Source organism: Ailuropoda melanoleuca, chromosome 1 (assembly GCF_002007445.2).
Source record: "Ailuropoda melanoleuca isolate Jingjing chromosome 1, ASM200744v2, whole genome shotgun sequence".
Classification (NCBI taxonomy): Eukaryota; Metazoa; Chordata; class Mammalia; order Carnivora; family Ursidae; genus Ailuropoda; species Ailuropoda melanoleuca.
In genome coordinates this window covers 69,498,846-69,521,957 of record NC_048218.1, presented here as the reverse complement: position 1 = coordinate 69,521,957, position 23,112 = coordinate 69,498,846, and the positions used below count along the sequence as shown (strand labels likewise).

At 40.4% G+C, this 23,112-nt stretch overlaps 2 protein-coding genes across 18 annotated transcripts in view; one reads left to right on the top strand and one right to left on the bottom strand.

Annotated features, from left to right (window-relative positions):
- The window catches only part of LOC100481385 (armadillo repeat-containing X-linked protein 1), an 81,891-nt gene extending 66,727 nt beyond the window's left edge, over window positions 1–15,164 (bottom strand). For 4 of the 11 annotated variants that reach the window (XM_034660255.1, XM_034660236.1, XM_034660230.1 and 1 more), the window contains exon 1: window positions 14,991–15,164. The gene's annotated coding sequence lies outside the window, so the exon portion shown is untranslated. Of the gene's footprint in view, window positions 1–286; window positions 569–14,990 lie in introns of all 11 variants that reach the window. The other 7 variants (XM_034660299.1, XM_034660357.1, XM_019810118.2 and 4 more) reach the window with 3 other exon arrangements.
- The window catches only part of DLG1 (discs large MAGUK scaffold protein 1), a 1,062,265-nt gene that overhangs the window by 332,491 nt on the left and 706,662 nt on the right, over window positions 1–23,112 (top strand). The gene's annotated exons all lie outside the window — the stretch shown is intronic.

The window sequence follows — 23,112 nt, the reverse complement described above, 5'->3', positions numbered from 1 at the left end:
CACCATGTCACATGAGCTATTTTATAGACCAGTGACTGGTCCCCTCGTGCTTTAGGGGAGTGACATAGTATCACTCACTGCCTGAGAGTATGGCCCAGATAATGAGCCTGGGTACACCGCACACCGTGTCCCCTTTGGCACCAAGCCCTGTACATCCACCAGCCCTCTCGGGTCACTGTGATTCTCTAGGTATTCTGTAAAGGCTAAATGACATTTTTGTTTATTTTTCTATTAGCCACATCAGTGGTTCTCAAACTGGTCCTTGGACCAGCAGCATCAGCATTACCTGGGAACTTGTTAGAAGTGCATATCCCTGGGCCTCACCCAGATGCAGTCCAGCAGTTAGCCTTTACACATCCTACAGGTGACAAAGGACAAAGTTGAAAATCTTCTGCTCTAATCCAGAAATGACTGACGATTTTACATTTTATCGTGTCTCTGAGCCTCAGTCTCCTGAATGTGAAAAATTCCACCACTTCACCACAGTGGCATGAGGAATAAATGGGAAATCCTTTGCAAGTGGTATCTGTTGATACTCCCGTGTTGTAAGATGAATTACCTCCTGGAGCTGGGAAAAGAATAAAAAAATCCTTATGCCATTTCCTTTTTTTAATGTCCTAAGACTTCCCTAAAAATAAATTCTTTTAAAAATGTGCTTTGTTGTCCTTACTTTTTCTTCTCGGTGACTATAATAGAAAATACAGTGAGAAAACTATTTTATAATGTCAGGCACAGAGTAACATTTCAACAAATACTAAGCCCTGGCCTACCTTAACTTCTCTCTCACATTAAAAAAAATATGACTTTGACAAACTACATGGAACCTAGCTATCATAGACAGCATCTGAAAATGTAAGCAGGAAGTAAATTATGCGCTCATTTACATAATGCATAAAGCTTTGGTGCTGTGTCTTCGTTGATGGATGTGAGTTCTGAGGGGAAAAAATTTTTCCCACCATTTCCTTTTATTCCAGGTGCTTACTGGGCCTTATGAGTTTAGCACAAGTTTGACATTGGAGGGAATTATTCCTCACTGATGAGTGGGGCTAGAGCTTTATCAGTGCCCAGTGAGGGCACCGGTCAGGCAAAGCAGCAACAGCCACTCTGAACCTCGGGGCTAAAGCAGACATTGCCATCCTGCCTAGAACACCGTCTGTAATATACCAGCCACTCAGGACATTGTAATGAATGAATTAATAAATAAATAATGACTCCCGGGCTCAGTCTCTGGGTGATCACCCATCTCCTCAGGCAAAAGGCTGCAATCATGATCTCTGGTAAATGCAAGGAAGCAGGTTCTGAGCACCTCTGTGCATCAAGCTTTGTTCTAGGTGTTTGAGACATATTAGTGAACAAAACAAAGTCTTTGCCCTCCATGCGGCTTATATTCTAGATTCCTAGAATACAGAAGAAGGAACAGACAGTTAACAATGAAATACCATATACACTATAATGTCAGGTAGTGATATGTGCTTTGAATATGCATGTGGATATGAGGCTTAATAGATGGCATTATTATTCCATAAGCAGCTTGGAGAAATGGCTGATGCCATATATTTAATGTACCAGATAAGGCTAGGGTATCTGGTCATATCATTCGGCAAAGAAGCTGTCAAAGATTATCGGTGGGGGGAGATAAAATTAAAATACTGAAGTCATATCAAAAGGACACAGGAGATAACCTGAAGAGGCTTCTACTGACCAAAGATGGAACTTGAAAATTTTTTAAAAAGACTATACTAGATCAAAACACACTGAATATAATTTTTAATTAATTTTTAAACTATTTTAAATAATTTTTAAACTATCAAGGCAGTTCTCAAAAAAGACATATAAATGACTCTTAAATATGTGAAAAAATATTCAACCTTACTCATAATAAAAGGAGTATAAATTAAAACCAAAATGAGATACAATTTCTCACCAGATTGGCAAAAATTCAAAGGTTGGATCACATAGTCTTTTGGTGAGACTATGAACAGGAACTCTTTTTTTTTAAGATTTTTTATTTATTTATTTGACAGAGAGAGACAGCCAGCGAGAAAGGGAACACAGCAGGGGGAGTGGGAGAGGAAGAAGCAGGCTCCCAGTGGAGGAGCCTGATGTGGGGCTCGATCCCAGAGCACCGGGATCACGCCCTGAGCCGAAGGCAGCCGCTTAACGACTGAGCCACCCAGGCGCCCCCTTTTGCCCATGAACAGGAACTCTTATGCTTTGTCAGTGAGAATGTAAAATTGTATCACCCAGTGGAAGGGAAATGGTCAAATCTAGCAAAATTACATAAGTATTTATCCTTTGACCCCACATTCCAACTTCTAGAAATCTATCCCAAAAGTACACTGGCAAAAATTAAGACGTATGTATGAAATTATGCATTTTAGTTTTGTATGTAACAGCAGGAGATTAAAAAACAAATGCCCATCAATAAGGGACTGTTTGAATCACTTGCAATATATTCACATGTTGGAGTATTATGCAGCTGTAAAAAGAATGAGGAATATGTATGCTATATACTACTACGGAGTGATCTGCTGATATACATTGTTAAGGTGAAAAAAGCGAGGAAGAGAGAAGTATAAATAGTATGCTACCATTTATCTAAAAAGGGAGAGAAGGAGGAATGGGTACATAGATGATAGAGATAGAAGATGATAGATAGATAAATAGATCTTTTATATCAAATCAAGATAATAGGCAGACTCCCAATCCTCTTCTATCTGCAATTCAAGCTGTGGGAGTGGCAACATCCAGGTGGCTCAGCTTTGTGAAGATCCATAGGCACCTAGACACGCATCTTCCCTAATGAGACCACCACCCAGAATTTTTTTTTTTTTAGAGAAAGAGGTGGGGAGGGCTAGGGGGAGATGGAGAAAAAGAACATGAAATAGGCTCCACACCCAGTGCAGAGCCTGGTGGGGGGCTCCACCTCACAACGCTGGGATCATGACTTCCAAGAGTTGGACACTTAACTGACTGAGCCACCCAGGCGCCCCTAGGCCACCACCTAGATTTTTAAGGTCAATTCAGCTAAAGAAACAGTAAAGAAAGAGCCCAAGAGGAGATCCACAGGTTGTAGCCAAACCCATTTCTGCAAAATTTGAAAGTAAGTCAAAAACAAAAAGCAACAAGAAAAGATAAACCATTAGGGAAAATGTGCAAACATGACAGAAAGGAGGAGAAAAAGGGGAAATTCAGTGGAGTGGCTAACAAAAACACTAAAGACTACAGGAAAGAAGGAAAAAAAAGAGGAAAGCCTGGTCTCTGATGCAGCAAGACAGAAAGAAGTTGAGTCCCACTGCCATACTTACACCAAGTCTTATCAGCCGTCCCGGTACATCTCATCTTTTACAGTACAGAGGAATGGTTTTTAACAACCATTTTGAAAAATGTAAACTTCTTAGTAGCTCCAGAAACACATTTTTAAAAGGATTAAATTCAGCCTTATACTATTATACCAAAATATATATTTAGATCAGTGTAAATGCTTTGTTTAAGAAGTGAAATCATGTGCTGGCAGCTTGTTTTTCTATAAAGCCAGAAACTAGTGGGATATTGAATTAAAGGAAGCTTTGACTGCATTCCATAGACGGGAAGCAAGGGGAGTTTTCACATTGTGTTATATGAAGCATAACTAAATGGTAGAGTCGAGTCCTGCAGTTAATATGCCACAAATTTTTCAAATTACTTACTCATGCTATTGTATTAATTATATCAGAAATCAAGAAAGTTATCGAGGATAATTGGGATCATGTCAAAAGCACTCAGCAATCAATTTGGATCATTAAAAATAATAACTGCAAGAGCTTGGGCAGATGGTGGAGCAGGAGAACCCCGAGCTCACCCCATCCCATGTTGACAGCTAGATATCATCCACATCCAAGTCAACAAACCAGAGAGAGATCCCAAGACTGGCAGAACAAACTCCACAACTAACTATAGAGAAGAAGCTGCATCTGAAAGGTAAGGACAGTCAGAAAGGCAGAGAGGACGGAGAAACAGGCCCTTCCACCAGGGACCTCACAGGGAGAACACTAAACCGGGTAACCTTTGGCTTTAAAAACCAGATGGGCTGAATTCTGTGAGTTTGTAAAACCAGTGGGACTAGGAGCCCGGAGCTGTAAAAGTCAGCTGACTTAGCACTAGGTGAGCCAGGAGTGCCACTGATAGCTGTGTCTCTGCCGTTAAAGAAACAGCAGCCTGCATGGAAAGGCAAAATAATAACGTCAGTTTTGAATAGAAAACCCAGAAATAAACCCTCAACTCTATAGTCAACTAATCTTCAACAAAGCAGGAAAGAATATCCAATGGAAAAAGGACAGTATCTTCAATAAATGGTGCTGGGAAAAATGGACAGCCACATTCAGAAGAATGACCTGGACCATTTTCTTACACCATACACAAAGATAAACTCCAAACGGATGAAAGACCTCGATGTGAGACAGGAATCCATCAAAATCCTAGAGGAGAACATAGGCTGCAACCTCTCTGACATCAGCCACAGCATCTTTTCATGACACATCTCCAAAGGCAAGAGAAACAAAAGAAAAAATGAACTTGTGGGACTTCATCAAGATAAAAAGCTTCTGCACAACAAACAGTCAACAAAACTAAAAGGCAACCCATGGAATGGGAGAAGATATTTGCAAAGGACATATAAGATAAAGGGCTAGTAACCAAGATCTATAAAGAACTTACCGAACTCAATACCCAAAAAACAAAAAATCCAGTCAGGAAATGGGCAGAAGACATGAACAGACATTTTGCCAAGAAGAAGTACAAATGGCCAACAGACACATGACATAATGCTCCACATCACTTGGCATCACGGAAATACAAATCAAAACCACAACAAGATACCACCTCACACCAGTCAAAATGGCTAAAATTAACAAGTCAGGAAATAACAGAGGTTGGCGAAGATGCGGAGAAAGGGGAATCCTCTTACACTCGTGGTGGGAATGCAAAGTGGTACAGCCACTCTTGAAAACAGTATGGAGGTTCTTCAAAAAGTTGAAAATAGAGCTACCCTACCACCCAGCAATTACACTACTAGGTATTTATCCAAAGGATACAAGCATAGTGATTCGAAGGAGCACATGTACCCCAATGTTTATAGCAGCAATGTCCACAATAGCCAAACTATGGAAATAACCCAGATGTCCATCGATAGATGAATGGATAAAGAAGAAATGGTAATGCAATATTACTCAGCCATCAAAAAGAACGAAATCTTGTCATTAGCAATGATGTGGTTGGAACTAGAGGGTATTATGCTAAGAGAAATAAGTCAGTCAGAGAAAGACAAATACCATACGACTTTATTCATATGTAGAATTTGAGAAACAAAACAGATGAGCATAGGGGAAGGAAAGGAAAAATAAAATAAGGTAAAAACAGAGAGGGAGGCAAACCATAAGAGACTCTTAACTATAGGAAACAAACTGAGGGTTGCTGGGGGGGGTGGGGTGGGGAGATGGTGTAACTGGGTGATGGGCATTAAGGAGGGCACTTGATGTAATGAGCACTGGGTGTTATATGAAACTGATGAAAAACTAAATTCTACCTCTGAAACTAATACAGTATATGTTAACTAAATTGAATTTAAATAAAAAAAATTATGGTTCATCTCCCTCTCTGATTTCCCCCTTTCAGTTTTCCCTCCCTTCCCCTATGGTCCTCCGTGTTATTCCTTATATTCCCCATATGAGTGAAACCATATTATGATTGTCTTTCTCTGCTTGACTTATTTTACTTAGCATAATCCCTTCCAGTTCCATCCATGTCGATGCAAATTTAAGTAATCATCCTTTCTGATGGCTGAGTAATATTCCATTGTGTATATGAACCAAATCTTTATACATTCATCTTTTGAAGGACATCTCAGCTCCTTCCACAGTTTAGCTATAGTGGACATTGCTGCTATGTACATTGGGGTGTATGTGCCCCTTCTTTTCACTATGTTTGTATCTTCAGGGTAAATACCTACTAGTGCAATTGCTGGGTTGTGGAGTAGCTCTATTTTTAACGTGTTGAGGAACCTCCATACTGTTTTCCAGGGTGGCTGTACCAGCTTGCATTTCCACCAACAGTGTAAGACAGTTCCCCTTTTTCCACATCCTCGCTAACACTTGTTGTTTCCTGTCTTATTAATTTTAGCCATTCTAACTGGTGTTAAGTGGTATCTCACTGTGGTTCTGATTTGTATTTCCCTGATGGCTAGTGATGTTGAACATTTTTTCATGTGTCTGTTGGCCATTTGTATGTCTTCTTTGGAGAAATATCTGTTCATGTCTTCTGCCCATTTATTGACTGGATTATTTGTTTTTGGGGTGTTGAGTTTGAGAAGTTCTTTATAGAGCTTGGATACCAGCTGGGAACCAAACTGAGGGTTACAGTAGGTAGGGGGATGGGGGATGGGGTAACCAGGTGATGGATATTAAGGAGGGCACATGTGGTGATGAGAATTGGGTGTTACACGCAACTAATGAATCGTTGAACACTACATGAAAAACTAATGATATACTATATGCTGGCTAATTGAACATAATAAAAAAATGTCAAGTAGGCAACCTAAAAAAAAAAAAACGAAGGGTATGGCTTTTACAAAGGTTATACTGTGTAAGTTTACTCTCTTACTAATAAATGAAAACCTCTTTGAGAATGGAAAAAAATTTTTTTTAAACCCTGTTGACAATATGCTCCACCAACTCTATCTCCTTCTTTTCTTATAGGCATGCTTTTACTAAGGATAATTTGAAACTTCAAAAACTTCTTCGGGAAACTTAAGATTTCCTTTGAATTGGCTCCTCCAAAACCTTTACCTTACCATCACTTCTGCTCCTCCTTCCTCATTTCACTTTTTTTAAATTATTTTTCTCTGCTTCAAAATATTAGTAAACAGGTAACCTTAACTTGTTCTGTTTGCCAGAGACACTATTTAAACAAAAATATAAAGCAGAGATAAGATGAGGGGTAATTATTTTATATAAACAAATGAGTTTGTATTACTATGTTTTACTGACTAATGGCTAAAATTTTAGAGTAAAAGATATAAGAACTCTGCGTCTGTCTGTATATTTATGTATGTATGCATGTATGTTATGTATAAGTGTTATTTTTTTACATCTGGATGGTATTACCAAAATAATCTATAAAATCCCTTAAAGGACTTCTATTCAAATTGGCTTAGTGATAAATGAGCACTTAAATAAATTAAGTATTCCCCAAACTCTCAGAAATATAGAAACTAATCCAATTGTGTTTTTAAAGTTCACATGACCTAGGATAATCTTTGGTAAATAAAGCTAGTTTTTAAATTATTGGTAAAATCAAAACAAGCATGTCTTCAGAATTGTCAACATTAAATATGATACAGACATAAAAATTGCTTCTACCTAGGTTTACTAATCAAGCAAGTTTATATTATCTCCACCAGATGTTTAAAATTATAAACTACAAATCTAGGCTAAGAACAAAATGTAAAATAAAAATCAATCACTTGATACATGTCAAGCATGTCAGTGGGGAAAAAAAGGGAAAAAAATGGAGGAACCATATGCTTAACTTCTTATGATCTTTGCTTCAATGATATTTTTGACACTTGTCTAATCTGTCAACAAGAAAAATAACTGAAGATGATGGATAACGTTGTTTAATCTCTCATGATATTTTTGTGACCAGTTCAAGCATAATTGTTAAGAAAAAGTAAATGAAATATATGTAAGTGGGATAAGAGTTTACAAATCAACTTTTCAAGAATAATTATGCTTTATATCTACTTAAAATATTTACAAAAATCTTTTTAATAACTTGAAACCTTAAAGCTATGCTAAGTTAACTTAAATAATGGATATTCATAAATATCTAGGTCATTTCCAAGTAAGATGAAATATTGAAACGTTAATTGCTGAACATAAGATTAAATTTATTTACCTTTGGCATTTTGGGTTTTTTTTAAAGATTTATTTATTTAATTGAGGGGTGGGAGGGGCATAGGGAAAGAATCTTCAAGCAGACTCCCCTCTTCAAGCAGACTCCCCACTGAGCACGGAGCCTGACACAGGGCTAGATCCCAGGATCTATGAGATCATGACCTGAGCTGAAACCAAGAGTCAGTTGCTTAACCGACTGAGCCACTCAGGCGCCCTTTTGACATCTTGTTTTTATATGGTCTAAAGAAGCTAAATATATTTGGGTCTGCTAATAAACATGAGAAATTGTACTGTGAAAAAGATATATGCCTCTAGAAATTATAAAATGATATATTCTTAAATCTGCCACAGAATGGTGCTTTGTGGCAAACAGTTTACAATTACTTACTTTCTAGTTTTCTCTTACAGAGAAAAGGGAGGGTGTTACTAATGCTTAAAATTTTTAATTAATATATGTAAATGAAACTACTAGGAATAGTAAGAGTAAAGAAAAAACTTGGGGATCCTGGGTGGTTCAGCCAGTTAAGCATCAGACTTGATTTCAGCTCAGGTTGTGATCTTGGGGTTGTGGAATCAAGCTCTGTGCTCAGTGGGGGCTCTGCTTGGGATTCTCTCTCTCCCGCTCCCTTTATCCCACCCCCACTCTCTCTCTCTTTAAAGTAAATAAATATTTTTTAAAAATAAATTAAAAAGAGAAAAAACTCTGTATGCAAGGAAAATAAGATGTGTTTTTATAAGAAAAAAAGTAATTTTTCCCTAAATTAGAATGACTGATTGTTCCAGAATAAGAAAGAGGAAAGAATAGGATAAAAACTGAATGTATATTTAAAAAATAATTTGTAGAAAGTTTGAGGAAAAGGAATTTTATGTGTGGTCAAGTTGCTAAGATTGAGTAAATTCATAAGTTTTAAAAAAAATTAGTCACTATCCACAGAACACTGGTGCAAAACTAGAATTTGGTTTTCTATTAAAAATGACCAAGTTTTATTAGATTATTGGTCTTCTCTTTAAAAAGAAATCATATAAAGGTTTTTCTTTACCTTTTAACTAATCTGCCTGGGAAACCAAGATTTTGTGTCTTATCAAAATAATTTCCTGTGCTTCATGTTGTCTTGATTCAAATCTTTGAATATTTAAGAAAACTGAATTTCTCATATTAAGAGCTAAGATTTTTAACAGCTATGTAACTTTTTGTATTTGTCTTTGAAATCTTTTAATTGTCACTTTGGCTAAATGGATAGCTAAGTATTGTTTCCCAATGATCTGTGATCCTATTTAGCCAAGTGTCCAAACCTTTTGACATTTTTGACAAATTTCCCAAATAAAATTCTAGATGGAGTACTTTTGAGCTCAAACTAATTTTGAGATTTCCCAGAAGATCCCTGGAAATTCTCAAAAGAATTAGTCTCTCACCTTGTAAAAGAACAATATTAAACCAATTAGCTTTATTTGTTATATGAAATTACATGGAAAGCATTGTCAAATAAGTGATGATAAACCTTCTTAGCTTATATGTGAATGGATACATGTTACAAATATAGATGCTCCAGAAATTGTCTGAAGTTCACAGAAATTTATCGATACCTTCTTTGTCTAGTTATTTATGTTAAAATGTACTTCATAGAAATAACTATGTTTCCTTATCAAAGGAACTCTCATCAGATTTGTAACCATGGCCATTTTAAGTCATTTATGATTCACAGTTATTCTTCTCTGAAAGAATTTGATTCTTCTTGGAAAGCATTCTTCTCGGTCAGCTAAGGCAAGAATGCTCTGTGATGGCATCACTTGAATAACCTTGGGATGATGCCACTAGATGAGTAAGAATTTCTAGAACTATTGAAGAAGCTGATAGATTCATAAAACTGTTAACTCAAGAGTAAGCAGAACCAGAATTGAATTAATTACATAAGACTGAATGAACAGATGAGGATAATTATAATTTTTTGTGACTCTTTGTTTGAAACATTGCTGGTCCTTTAATTTTTGTTTTCCAGATCTAAGGAAACCTTTTCTCTTAAGCTATCTATAACTTACAGCAATTTGGTAAAGTATACTTTTGTGAACAAGATGAAACAATTCCTTTTTCTCTCTTCCTGATCCCTCCAGAATTTGGAAACTCTTAGTGAGTATTCTTATTTTTATGGCAATATAGTTAGTTGCATAAGTTCAATAAGAATCTGTTGTCCTTTGAAACAGGACAAAATTGGAAACATTGGATATGTATATATATGTATATACACATATGTATATATATATATACATATATATACACATATATATAAACTTATATAAATATATATATTTGGCTGAAAAGTAATATTTGAGAATATGCATAAATTAGATATGATCAGACAGCTTTAAGGAACTAAGGTTGACTTTATGGAGGAATTATACCCCTTGGAAAAGCCACCTGGCATCTTTATGGAGCCAATAAAGCCCCTGGAAAAGCCACCTGGTATCTGCAAGGGTCCCCAGCCTTGCAATGTGAATAAGGAAGGTCAGTTACTGGTAGGCCCAGAAACCTCAGAATATTTGGGGGACCTCAAAAAAGAGGAACTCACCTGAATCTATAGATATTGCATGTAAAGTCTGATGGCTATTCCTTGGCTTGGCTTCATAGCCTTGAGAGGCTTTTAAAAGTCCAATCTGAGATACTTTTGAAAAGTTCCAGAAAAGCGACCTTAAAAAGAGTTTATGTGGTCAATTGCTATTCTTACACTTATGTAAATAATCAGGCCAAGTTTAATGAGACTAGGCTTATTTTTCAAACTAATTATTGTGATGATCTTTGATAGAAATGGGGGTGAATATTGAGGGGAAAATTATGTTTAATAGAAAACTATAGCATACCCTTGTAGGTAAAAATTCTAGCCTGTTCATTGTCTTTAAGGTTTTGTTATTTACTTGTAAACTGGATATGATCCTGAATTCTTTCTAGTTTCATCCAGTGTCTGGCTACAACTCTCCAAATGAACATTTCCAAGTTTTCTCCCTCTGAGTGGAATCTTTGAGAACCAAAACCATCCTTTTCCCAAAGCCCTGCAAGCTGAAGTTGGATGACTTAGTAAGACCTTCAAGGAAATCACCACCACAGATGATGTATGAGCAACCTTGGTGCCCGTCACTATGTAAGCCACTCAGAGAGTTCACTGAAACATAATGCCCTGCCCATGAACATTCAAACTGCAAACCAGGAAATTCATCAGATTACCACTGCTGTCCTTACTCCACCATTTAAAAATACTTTGAGCCTAACACCTAAAATCTTCTCAACTAGCTGTCTTCTGGTCTCAGAAACTGAGTTTCAAATGACTAATCTTTGTTTTTCTTTTACTTTCATAGAAATTTTTTCTCATTAAATGCTTGACTGCTAGCATCATCCAGCAAATACCCCCTACTACCAAGTCGCAATAGATAATTCAGCCCTTCCTTAATGGGAAGTGAACTTACATTGTTCAAGGTAAAGAAAAATGTCTCTTCTCTCCTTGAACAAGAGGAGTAATTTAAAAAGATTCTTTGCTTGACCAAACTTTAGTTAGGCTCCTGAACCTTCTAAGCCCATCTTCGCACTTATTTTACAAGTAAGCAGCAAGAACCCTGCTAAGTTTCTCCAGAATCCTCCACCCTTGATATCTGATTAGGTTTCTCATTTTCTACAATTCCCCAGGTGATATCTGATCACGCTGCACTGTCTTTAGCAAAGAATCCTGTCAGATCGGTTTAGCCAAAATTACCCTTAACCCTGATGTTTCCCCTTAATTTGTCATCCACTGACCTCCATCCTACCTACTCCTTGGCTATACATCTCCACTTGCTCATGCTATATGGTATGTGCTTAAACTGTGTACTGGGAAATCTAACACTATCCACTCTCATTCTTTTTCTTTTTTTTTTGACATTTTTGTGCTATCCTAAAATTTTTATTATTATTATGTTCAATTAGCCAACATATAGTACATCATTAGTTTTGGATGTAGTGTTCAAAAATTCATTAGTTACGTAGAACACCCAGTGCTCATCACAACACGTGCCCTCCTTAATACCCATCACCCAGTTACCCTATCACCCCACCCCCCCCTCCCTTCTGTTACCCTCAGTTTGTTTCCTGGAGTCCAGAGTCTCCCATGGTTTGTCTCCCTCTCTGATTTCTTCCCATTCTGTTTTCCCTCCCTTCCCCTATGGTCCTCCATGCTATTCCTTTTGTTCCACATATGAGTGAAACCATATGATGATTGTCTTTCTCTGCTTGACTTATTTCACTTAGCATAATCCCCTCCAGTTCCATCCATGTCGAAGCAAATGGTGGGTGTTCATCCTTTCTGATGGCTGAGTAATATTCCATTGCAAATATGAACCACATATTCTTTATCCATTCATCTGTTGAGGGGCATCTCGGCTCCTTCCACAGTTTGGCTATTGTGTCCATTCCCATTCTTAATTCAGACTATCATCACTTACTGCCAAAGCAACCATGTTTCCTACCACACTGAGTCATTCGTATCTTCTGTTCCTTCTACCTGAAATCCTGTTGTCTGTCCTCCACATTTGATAGACTAACTTCTGCTTTCTTTTCAAATCTTTTCTTAGACATAATTTACTCGGGGAAGCCTTATTTACCCCAGTGGTGTACTAGAGTTAGCTTGCCCTGACTTTCATGAGCCTATTATGCATATCTCTTCCCAACTCTATGTTCACTGACATCAAGTTAATAGCTTGAAATTGGCCATGATGATAGCATTTAAAACTTGAAAATCAGCAAACACTACAAATCAGGACTTTCATTTTTTCAGAGAACTGATTGTTAAACATTTACCAGCACACTACTGCCCTGCCTTCTCCCCACATATCCCAAATTTGTGTTAGATGGCTGTGCTATGGGCTCCGATAATATCCTAAAAACCCATCACTATTTACGTAGGTTATTTGTCTATTTCCCCCTCCAGGCTGAAATTTTCTTGAGGGTAGAGATAGTGTATCTCTAAAATCTTATCTATGTAGTTCACAGAAGATACTAATTAGTATTACTACTCTTTGGCAAGATTAGTCATCTGAATGAATGACTTTCAGAATGCATGCTTATGAAACACTTGCAAACCCTCAGAGAAACATTAGCAGAGAAGACAGTTCCTGGCTGCCATCAAATTTGCCTGAAAAATGTGGACTCAGAGCAAGGGGAGTGAGTTGGATACTTTCTATCACCTGTGCCATCAAGTTGTGACGATGCAGGTATTTCATCTACACCACAGCTAATAGGTGTGCCCTACAGAATAGACCATGCTATTCATGGTCCAGGGTTCCTTCCTTCTCCATCCTATCAAACCACAGAAAAGACTGTAGTGTTTGCCTCTCTGATTCACCCTGCTCTTGGCTGCCATTTTTCATCAGCCACCTCTTACAGTTAACAGCAAGGGCCTGCAATGGCATACAGATCCAGTAATACTTGGCATAGCATATTTCCAAATCCACTCATATACAAGAGGCAGAAATGGTATCATAAGCAGAGCTCTGGTGCAGAGAGGAACCACCCTCAAATAGCTGTGGCCAGAAGCTTAAGAGTTCTAACTCAGCTAGCCATCCTTGATCTGTGACTACAAATTCCTGGACATCTGGAAGCACCCCTGGGAATTCCAAGGACTAGTCCTTGGAGGACTACTCCTTAGTGTTGTTACTCAAAGTATGATCTGAGATCAAGCAACATCAGCATCACCGAAGAGTTTCTCAGAACTGGAGAATCTTAGGGTGTATTCTAGATCTAATGGATCCAAATCTGCATTTTAAACAGATGCCCCAGGTGATACATATACACATTTAAGTTTAAGAAACACTGGTCTACAGAACATTGAATTTTCTGAAACCAAGTATTTAGGCCCTTGGAGTCATGGAGTTTAGGGTGTTAGTGCTAATGGCACTTCATAATAGCAAATACTATTTATGTAACATGAAGAGATTTACATTCATTTTGTCATTAAAAAAACCAACTCTACGACTTAGCCAATTTAAATCAACCTGACCCTGAAGCTTGAAAGCTCACCATCTGAAAAGAAAGCACTCGAAACACTACAGGCTTGGGAGTTAAACAAAGCCTGGGTTTGAGTCCAACTTCTTCCACATATTTGTTAAGTGATCCTAAAAGAACTATTTAACTTTTCTAAATATCCATTTCTTTTTTTTTAATTTTATTTACTTATTTGACAGAGATAGAGAGAGTAAGCAGTGGGAGTGGCAGGCAGAGGGAGAGGGAGAAGCAGGTTCCCCACTGAGCAGAGAGCCCAACACAGCTCGATCCCAGGACCCCGGGATCATGACCCTAGCTGAAGGCAGACGCTTAACTGACTGAGCCGCCCAGGTGCCCCTAAATATCCATTTCTTAATCAGTTAATAGTGAAAATAATGGTATTTTATTTTCAGAGCAGTGGTAAAAAATTAAAAGAGAAAACCTACATAAAGCATGTGGTAATTGTTCATTAAATATCAGTTTCCTCCCTCCCTGCTACCTTCTTTCTGAAAACAAATTAATTCAGAATAAAACAACCTGGGGGCACCTGGATGGCTCAGTCGGTTAAGGTTAAGCATCCGCCTTCAGCTCAGGTCACAATCCCTGGGTCCTGGGATGGAGCCCAGCATCAGGCTCCCTGCTCAGTGGGGAGAGTGCTTCTCACTCTTGCTCTGCCCCTCCCCTGCTCCTGCTCTCTCTCTCTCTCTCTTTCAAGTAAATGAATATAATCTTAAAATAAAAAAGAAAACCCAACCATGCTATGGATAGCTTTTGGAAATTTAAGAGCAAAAAGGAAAATAACCACTAATTTGTACATCAATACAATCTCTCTGTGGTACAATGAATTGTTCTGATTGAACTAGGGCTGAAAGAAAAAGCCATTACGTTCTTTTCAAATGAATTGGTGAGATTCCCTTTCAGTTGTTGGATTCTCTAGGTTACTATCAGAGGTGCATATTGTATTCACCATGTCTCTGGGAAGCATATTTTGGCCTGGTATTCTTTCCCTTCAAAACACAGACACAAGCACAGACAGAAAGGAGGGAGTAGATACTGAGTACCTGGCAGGTGGGAAGCCCAGCTCCCAGAGAGCCTTTCCCAATCCAGGGCCATCACCATTAAAGCTTCTCCACTTTGCATTTGTTTCATCATCGGATTGCTCTCTGACAGCCCCGCAACACCTCCCACCCTGCTCTATAAACACCCCAAGCAACTGTGTCAGAGTTTTGTTGTCATTGCTTTTACTATGAGGAAAAAAAAACCCTGACAACCTCGACAATGACTTGCTTCCAGCTAAAAGAATATGGCATAAGTGGTAGAGTATGACTAAGTCACAATGTCTCTCAGACCATTCACTCTGGAGGAAACCAGTAGCTATATCATGAGGACATTCAGCCAGCCCTATGAAGATATTTTCATGGTCAGGAACTGAGTCATCTTGCAAACAGCTCTGTGAGGTATCATAGAAGTGGGTCCTTTAACTCCAGCCAGACCTTCAAATGAATGCAGTCCTGGTCTACAGCTTAGAGATTTTTTTTTTATTTGAGAGAGCAAGAGAGAGAGAGAACGCAAGTGGGGTAGAGGCAGAGTGAGAGAATCTCTAGCAGGTTCCCTGCTGAGTGAGGAGCCCGACTCGAGCCTCGATCTCATGACCCATGAGATCATGACCTGCGTTGAAATTGGACACTTAGCCTACTGATCCACCCAGGCGCCCCCCAATTTTTTTAAAAGATTTTTTTATTCTGTCCTACATCTTAATTGCAACCTCATGAGGGAACCAGAGCCAGAATCACCCATCTTAGCCACTCCCAGCTGACCTTCAGAAACACGTGAGATAATAAATGTTTATTATTTTGAAGTGCTAAATTTGGGGGTAAGTAGTTATGCAACAATAGACAACTAATAAGACACTTTTCAAATAATTTGCTCCCCTCAAAAAAGCAGACTTACATATATTACTAAAAGCAATGTATGAAGTTGCTATTCTGTGTCCCATGGTTTTGCTTAACAATTCTTTCCATAAGAGACATCACTTATCTGCTCTTCTTTTTTTTTTTTAAGATTTTATTCATTTATTTAGAGAGAGAGGGAGAGTGTGCAAGCAGGGGTAGGGACAGAAGGAGAGGGAGAGAATCTCAAGCAGACTCCCCATTGAGTGCGCAGAGCCAGACATGGGGCTTGATCCCACTACCCTCAGATTGTAACCTGAGCCAAAGTCAAGAGTCGGATGCTTAATGAACTGAGCCACCCAGGCACCCCATATCTACTCTTCTTAATGTATTAATCAGCTTTCGTGGCGGCTATAGCACTTGTTTAGGGGTAAAATTGAATGGGCAAAATTAACACAATGGACACTATAAGAAACCAACCAAAGAGGACTGAAAATCTGTTTAAAAATAACCAAGAGACAAGAAATCAAGGTGTCTAGAGAAGTAAAAAGGGGTTTCAAAGAGGAGGTAAAACATTTGCAGTATATTCTGCAGAGAATAAAATTGTTTTTTCTAACCAACGGAGGGTAAACTGATATAACTAAACTATTTAGTTTAGTTTAGTTCCAACTAAATTGGAAACAAATGGAAAAGCCAACATCATACGTAGCAAATTTTCCTATCCAACTCACATACCCTTCTATAAATTTGAAGATAGTGCCGTAACAGTTGGTAAACAATGTGTCCTTGATATACTCTGCAATGAGAGCTTCTAGAACAAAATGCAAGCATGTCATCACAATCCACAAACAATAAAGCCACTGTCAATTGAAAATAAACCTGGATTGAGCACCCATTGTGCACCACACAAGGAACTCTGCATGGGGAAATGTGGGTTACTTTAACTACCCTCTACTTGGTAGCTCCAGCCCAATTATAGGCCCCTCCTCCCCAGGCCTTCCCCTCCTCTTCTCCCTCAACACTCTTCCTCCACAAAATAGATAAGAGTAAAGGCAGGGGATCCAAAAACAGAGATAGAAGGGAAGGGGAAATTCCTGCCACTGCTGCTAATGGGACTTCATAATAATAAACATCATTTATGTGACTTCAATATATACTAAAGATTTATATTCATTTTGCTTTTGAACCCAGAATAACTTCATTTCCTCCACTCCTCTCTCATCTCCAGAAACCTGCTTCTTTACCAAAGATAAGGCTGGTTTTCTCCCTCTTTGATTTCTTTTCTAAAATGAGGATAATGGCACACCTGGGTGGCTCAGTTAAGCGTCCAACTTTTCATTTCAGCTCAGGTCATGATCTCAGTGAGATCGAGCCCTTCGTTGGGCTCCACACTGGGCATGGGAGCCTGCTTAAGATTTTTTATCTCCCTTTCCTCCTGTCCCTCCCCCTCTACAATAATTAATTAATTAATTAATTAAATGAGAATAACAATGTTCCTTGTGGGGTTGACCTGATCATGTAATGACATCATGTCATTATGACATCATGTGTAAGGGCCAAGCCCTGTGAAAATTGAATGCCAGCATCTTAAAGAGGGGTGAGAAATGCAGGAATCTCTTCAAGAAACAGAAAATGGTGCAGTTTGCCAAGAGCACAGAGGGCTTGGGAGAGAGGACTGGAAATGTACTCTGAATCCATGGGGTGGAGGTCACTTAATGCTATCTCAGGACTCTATAAATAATGTCAGAAAATCCAGCTTGGCTAAAATACTGTTGGTTGTCTGGGGCAGGAGTAAGGGTACTTTGGTGTAAGAATGTCAAGAATAATGGTATTATTTCAAGTGATCATGAAATATAAATGTTATATTTTGTTTCCTTCCACTTATGCAAGATCTAATTATTGTGGTTATTGTACATCATGTCTTATTTTCTAGAATCCTAACTCCTCAATTTAATCTCAAATAAAGGTGTGTACATATATAACACTTACATTTTACTCACAACTTTCTGACAGCAATGGTATTCCAAGACCTTAGGGGATGGGGGATGGAGGGAGGTGACAGCCAGGGCAAGCAGTATGTCCTTCTGTTGACAGGCAGTAGGATGCCTCTGAGAGTGTCTAAGTGATAAGATTACATCCAGCTTCAGGAAAAGTGATGTGGGCAACTACGAACTATTAAAGAGAAATTATTCTGATATTTCTTAAAACAATAAGGAAGACTTCATTCAACACTATTGCAGTTGGTGGGGGGAGAGATTGAACTCAACTCCAAATACAGCAAAGACAGCTAGAGATTTACAGCCAGTGAGTGAGTAGAGTGAAGGGGTCAGGGGATAGAAAATTATTAAGAGGAGACATCAAGGTGAGGGGGAATCTAGCTAAAGACAGGACAAGGGCAGGAAGCCAAGGTCATGGCCTATGTCAGAAGAGGCTCGGAGGAGTCTGACCAAAGTTTGGTCAAAAAAAGTGTCTTTGACAGGGTACAGTTGCTCGGAAGAGAATGACAGAGGTGAAGGGAAGTTTGGGAAGCCTTTATAGAGGTAGAATACTGGGAATATGGATGGGTTGCTTTCTTTGATGAGCCCTCCCTACTGAAAGGACAGCTCCCTTGATGTGGGAAAGGAAAGAAGCAGATCATCTGGGACAGTGTCCTCTCAATGACCTCTAGGTATCCAGTCAAAAGGCATTGGTCAGTGAGGTAATCTAATAATGGCTCCCAAGGATATGTCCACATCCCAATCCCCAGAACATGTACAGGTTACCTTATTTGGAAAATGAGAATTTGCATATGTAATTAAATTAAGGATTTTGACATAGGGAGATTATCCTGGATTATCTGGATAAGCCCTAAATGCCATTACAAATGAGTTTGTAAGAGGCAGGAAGGCAGAGGGAGATCTGCACATAGAAGAAGAGGACAAAGAAAAACAAAACAAAACAAACAAATAAAAAAAAAAACAAAGGCTAAATAGAAGGGGGACAAATACAGGATATGTCCTGATGCTCCCATGAATCTTCTACTTTCAGGTTAGATTACTCCCTGGGAAAAAGGCAGGACTATGAATAGGGCAGAGAGACTCTTGAATTTGTCAGCATACTTATCCTAAAATAACTAAGTTTTAACCCAGAAGTAACTGGGTTATCCTGAATTTGCAAATTTAGCTTTCAGCTCTCATTAAAAAGGTTTGGGATGGTGGGGTAGTAGTTGTGAGATATATTGAGTTTAGTTATAGAGAAATAAAGTTACATTTTTGCAAAAAGAAAAGAAGAAGGAGGAGATGGAGAAGAAGGAGGAGGAGGGAAAGGAGAAGAAGAAGAAGACAACACAATGTGACCACGGAAATAGAAATTAGAGTAACCTGGCCACAAGCCAAGCAATGCTAACAGCCACCAAAAGTTGAGAAGAAGCAAAGAATAGATTCCTCCCTAGAGCCTCTGGAGCAGGTATAGCCCTGCCAACACCTTGGTTTTGGCTCAGTGAAACCGATGTTGAATTTCTGGCCTCCAGAATTATGTGAGCATGAATAAGCTTCTGTTCTAAGCCACCAAGCTGGTGATAACTTGTTACAGCAGCCTCAGGCAACTAATACAGTCAGGCAAAGCAACCTCCTTGTTAACATCAGCATCATCACCCTGCCTGATACACACCAGCCACTCAATGTGTGGTCATGAATGAATGGAGGTGACTCCTGGGCTCAGTCTCTGGGTGAGCACACACATCCTCATGCAGGAGGTGGCAAGGAAGTGGGGTCTTAGTACCCCTGATGCATGACCACTGGAGGCCGTCTGCTTCACAGTGAAAGGGCAGCATATTCAGGAGTCCCCAAACTTTCTCCCATGCAAACCTGAGCTAGGCTCCCTGCAGGAGTCCAGACACAACCCTCCCTCCCATCCTGACAACTGAATTGGGGTTTCTCTGTGCTGAGGCCTTTTGGGAAATGGCTCTCAGGAATATGATAGAAGGGGCGCCTGGGTGGTTCAGTCAGTTAAGCGTCTGCCTTCAGCTCAGGTCAAGATGCTAGGGTCCAGGGATCAAGCCCCGAGTTGGGCTCCCTGCTCAGCTGAGAGTTTGCTTCTCCCTCTGCCTCTCCTCCTCCCCCTGCTCATGCTCTTTCTCTCACTCTCTCTCTGTTAAATAAATCAATAAAATCTTAAAAACAAAAACAAAAATGGGACGCCTGGGTAGCTCAGTCGGTTAAGCGTCTGCCTTCAGCTCGGGTCGTGATCTCAGGATCCTGGGATCGAGCCCCACATCAGGCTCTTTGCTCAGCAGGGAGTCTGTTTCTCCCTCTCCCTCTGTGCTCTCTATCACCCTCAAATAATTAAATAAAATCTTCAAAAAAAATTTTTAAAGGGATATGACAGAAAATGCCCATGATGTAGAGCTCTCTCTGGTCTTTTATTGTAGGGTGGGAGACTTAGTAGGCTCATCTTGAAGAAAGCCCCTTTTTGCTGATTATCATGGATTTGGGCTGGATGAAATAGAACCCGATCATAAACATGTAAGGCTTGATCAGCCTTTATTGATAATGGCACAGATACTAAAATCTTGGGAAGGTGGAGTGAACTCCAGAACATTCCTCCATTGCTGCTTTCTGTGGATGTGATGGCTTAGAACCTCAGCAGAGGTTCTTTCCTGTAGTAAAGTGAAAGCTGACCACGATGACGTATTGCAGCTGTGCATGGCCAGAGACAGGTGTAGCTGGACTCTGCTCACTGTCCTGCTGGCCTCCAAGCCATCTCTTCCTCCATTCAGTAAGGGATCCTGGGTCTCAGTGTGCTCTGGAGGTGTCCCTGCCTTGCTCCTGCCCTGCTTTAATCCTCTTCTTTCTGTCTGCAAAGTCATGCCTGCCTTTCCTTCCTGGTCACTTTCTTATCTCTCTAAATTCAGGTGTAAGTCCAAAGGTTTATAGGATGCAGGAAACTGTATCTGAACCAGCACCTGGCAATCCGGGGGGTGCCACCATTGACACAAAACTAACGGCTGCCTTGCAAATGGATCTACTGCCAGTTGATGAATGTTATTAGGTGAGTTTGGAATTTACTTGATAAGTGACAGCTACTGTTCCGGCTTGCTACGTGCAGCAAATCACAAATTGTAACAATATACAGCAATATTATTACTACCTCCATGTAACAGGTGAGGAAGCCAACTCAAATAGGGTTCCATGGCCAAAGTCACAGATCAAATAAAAGATTGACGCAGGATTCTGACCTCTACCTGTCTGATTGCTAAGCACTATTTATTTCATTCTAAAATGGATTCTGGTCTAAGGGATTGCAGTAGCCATGGTTCTACTACCCAGGGCCTCCACTAGCACCTGTGTAACCCTGACTTGCCCCAGTATCTGGATTTCAGAACCAAATAACCCCCAAGCATTAAGCCTGGGATACCGAAGCAGCTGTGCCCCACCTCCAGCTCCACCCCCACCTCCTACCAACATGCATGTGAGCTTTCACAATGGTGTATCTCTCGTCTATGCAGCACCCATGATCTCCTCTTGCCCCTCTCAATTGCCATGGACACAAACCTGGTTTTGCCCGTCTAGCTTCATTTGGCTCACTTCTGTCCTTTATGTGCCTTAGGTAAACCCGCCTTATGGTCAGGTTTGAACAGATCCTGTACATTCTTAGAACATATGCCTTCTCCCGTCCCTGAATTGCACAAACTTTAGGCAGGGCCCTGCAGTCAGGACCAAGCAGGGCGGGTAGGATGTGCCCAGGGGTAAAAAAGTTACACAGAGGGGGCATGGCCCAGGGCAGGCCGACAGTCTGATACCCAGGGAATCATTCATTTGCTGAATTTACGAAGTTTTCAGCATGGCAGAGGTCAGAAACCTGCTTTGCTGCATGGAGCGATCTCATCTGCAGAAGCTGACTCATATGCCCATACTCAGGACCTACTGGAACTGGGCAGATTTGAAAGACTGCGGAAAAGAGTTGCCCAAGTCCACTTGTGTGGGCTGAGGAGACTCCTTGGAAGGTACTTATGATTCATATATTTTTCGGGGGAACCTAGGGGGCTGTTGGTGGCTGTTGGTGATGAAATTGACCCAATCAAAGTCTATTCCCAGTAGAGGCTCAGGAACCTCCAGGAAAGGATTCAAGTTCTGTGCACTGCTTGAGACGAGTCACATCTGAAGAACTGGTGCGGAGGCCTGCCACAAGACTGTTTCAGGCCGCACCGGGGGTACAGAGGTCTGATGTGAAAGAAAATTCATCCTGAGGGGGAATGGAGCCAGATACAATGATGTCAGCCCAGAAACAAAGTCTTGTTATTAGGGAGGTAGGGCTAGTCCAGTGACAGCACTGGGACTACGATTCCTGGTAGTACCTGTTCCAACACCTCATAGACCAGTATAGGTACATGGTTCCAGAATAGTTACTGAATAAATCACAGTGATTCTCAGATGTTGTCGCTCACAACCCATCTCTTTTTCCAGAAGGCTCACATTCTCTTAGCAGCTGCTGGCTGACAGCTGGCAGGAGGTGCTTTCTGAGCACTGTCCGTGCAGATCGCTGCCAGCGGGAGGTGGCCTCCCACAGGCAGGCCCCAAGCACAGGCTAACCCTTCGCATGGGGCCGTGGACCCGAGCTCACCTGGTGACCCCACCGACACGACTGCTCTGCGTTCACAAGACTGAAGTATGGTCACTGTGAGAGCAGGTTGTGAAATGGCCCCTGTGACCCTCCCAGCTAAGTGTCAGGTGCAGTGAGTGGAATTTCATTTCATCAGCGGCAATCTGTTCTCGCAACAGCCCTCGAGGCCCATCTTGGAAAAATCTCCCTTTTTGCTGACAACTTGGGAATTCTCCCCGAGGAAAAAGAACCTTGATTTGTAAGTGAATTTGCAGCGCGTTTTCATACCAGTTTGGGAGGGGAAGATACAGAAGCTGCGCCCTGCTCACAGATAAGATTGTCTCCGGTTTAGTGTCCTCCTTTAGGGTTGGGTGAATGAACGCAGAAAGAAATGAATGGGTGACTAGCAGGATGCCTACATTAGCCAATGGGTCTGTGCAATCAGAAGCACCTGCGGGGCGTGTTAAAACACAGATAGGGGGCCTCACCCCCAGACTTTCTGATTCAGTCTGTCTGGGAGGGACCCGAGACTGCATTTCTCACGAGTTCCAGGCCAGGCTGCTGGTCCAGGAAGCGCACTCTGAAAACCACTGGCATCAACCATCAGTGGAGACCCCCTTAGGCCATGATTGTTGTGGCTGCAAACTTTCAGCCTGGGCCTTTCAGCCAGGTAGCTCACAGGTTATACTCTGCGATGAATCCCCTGGCTTGGTGG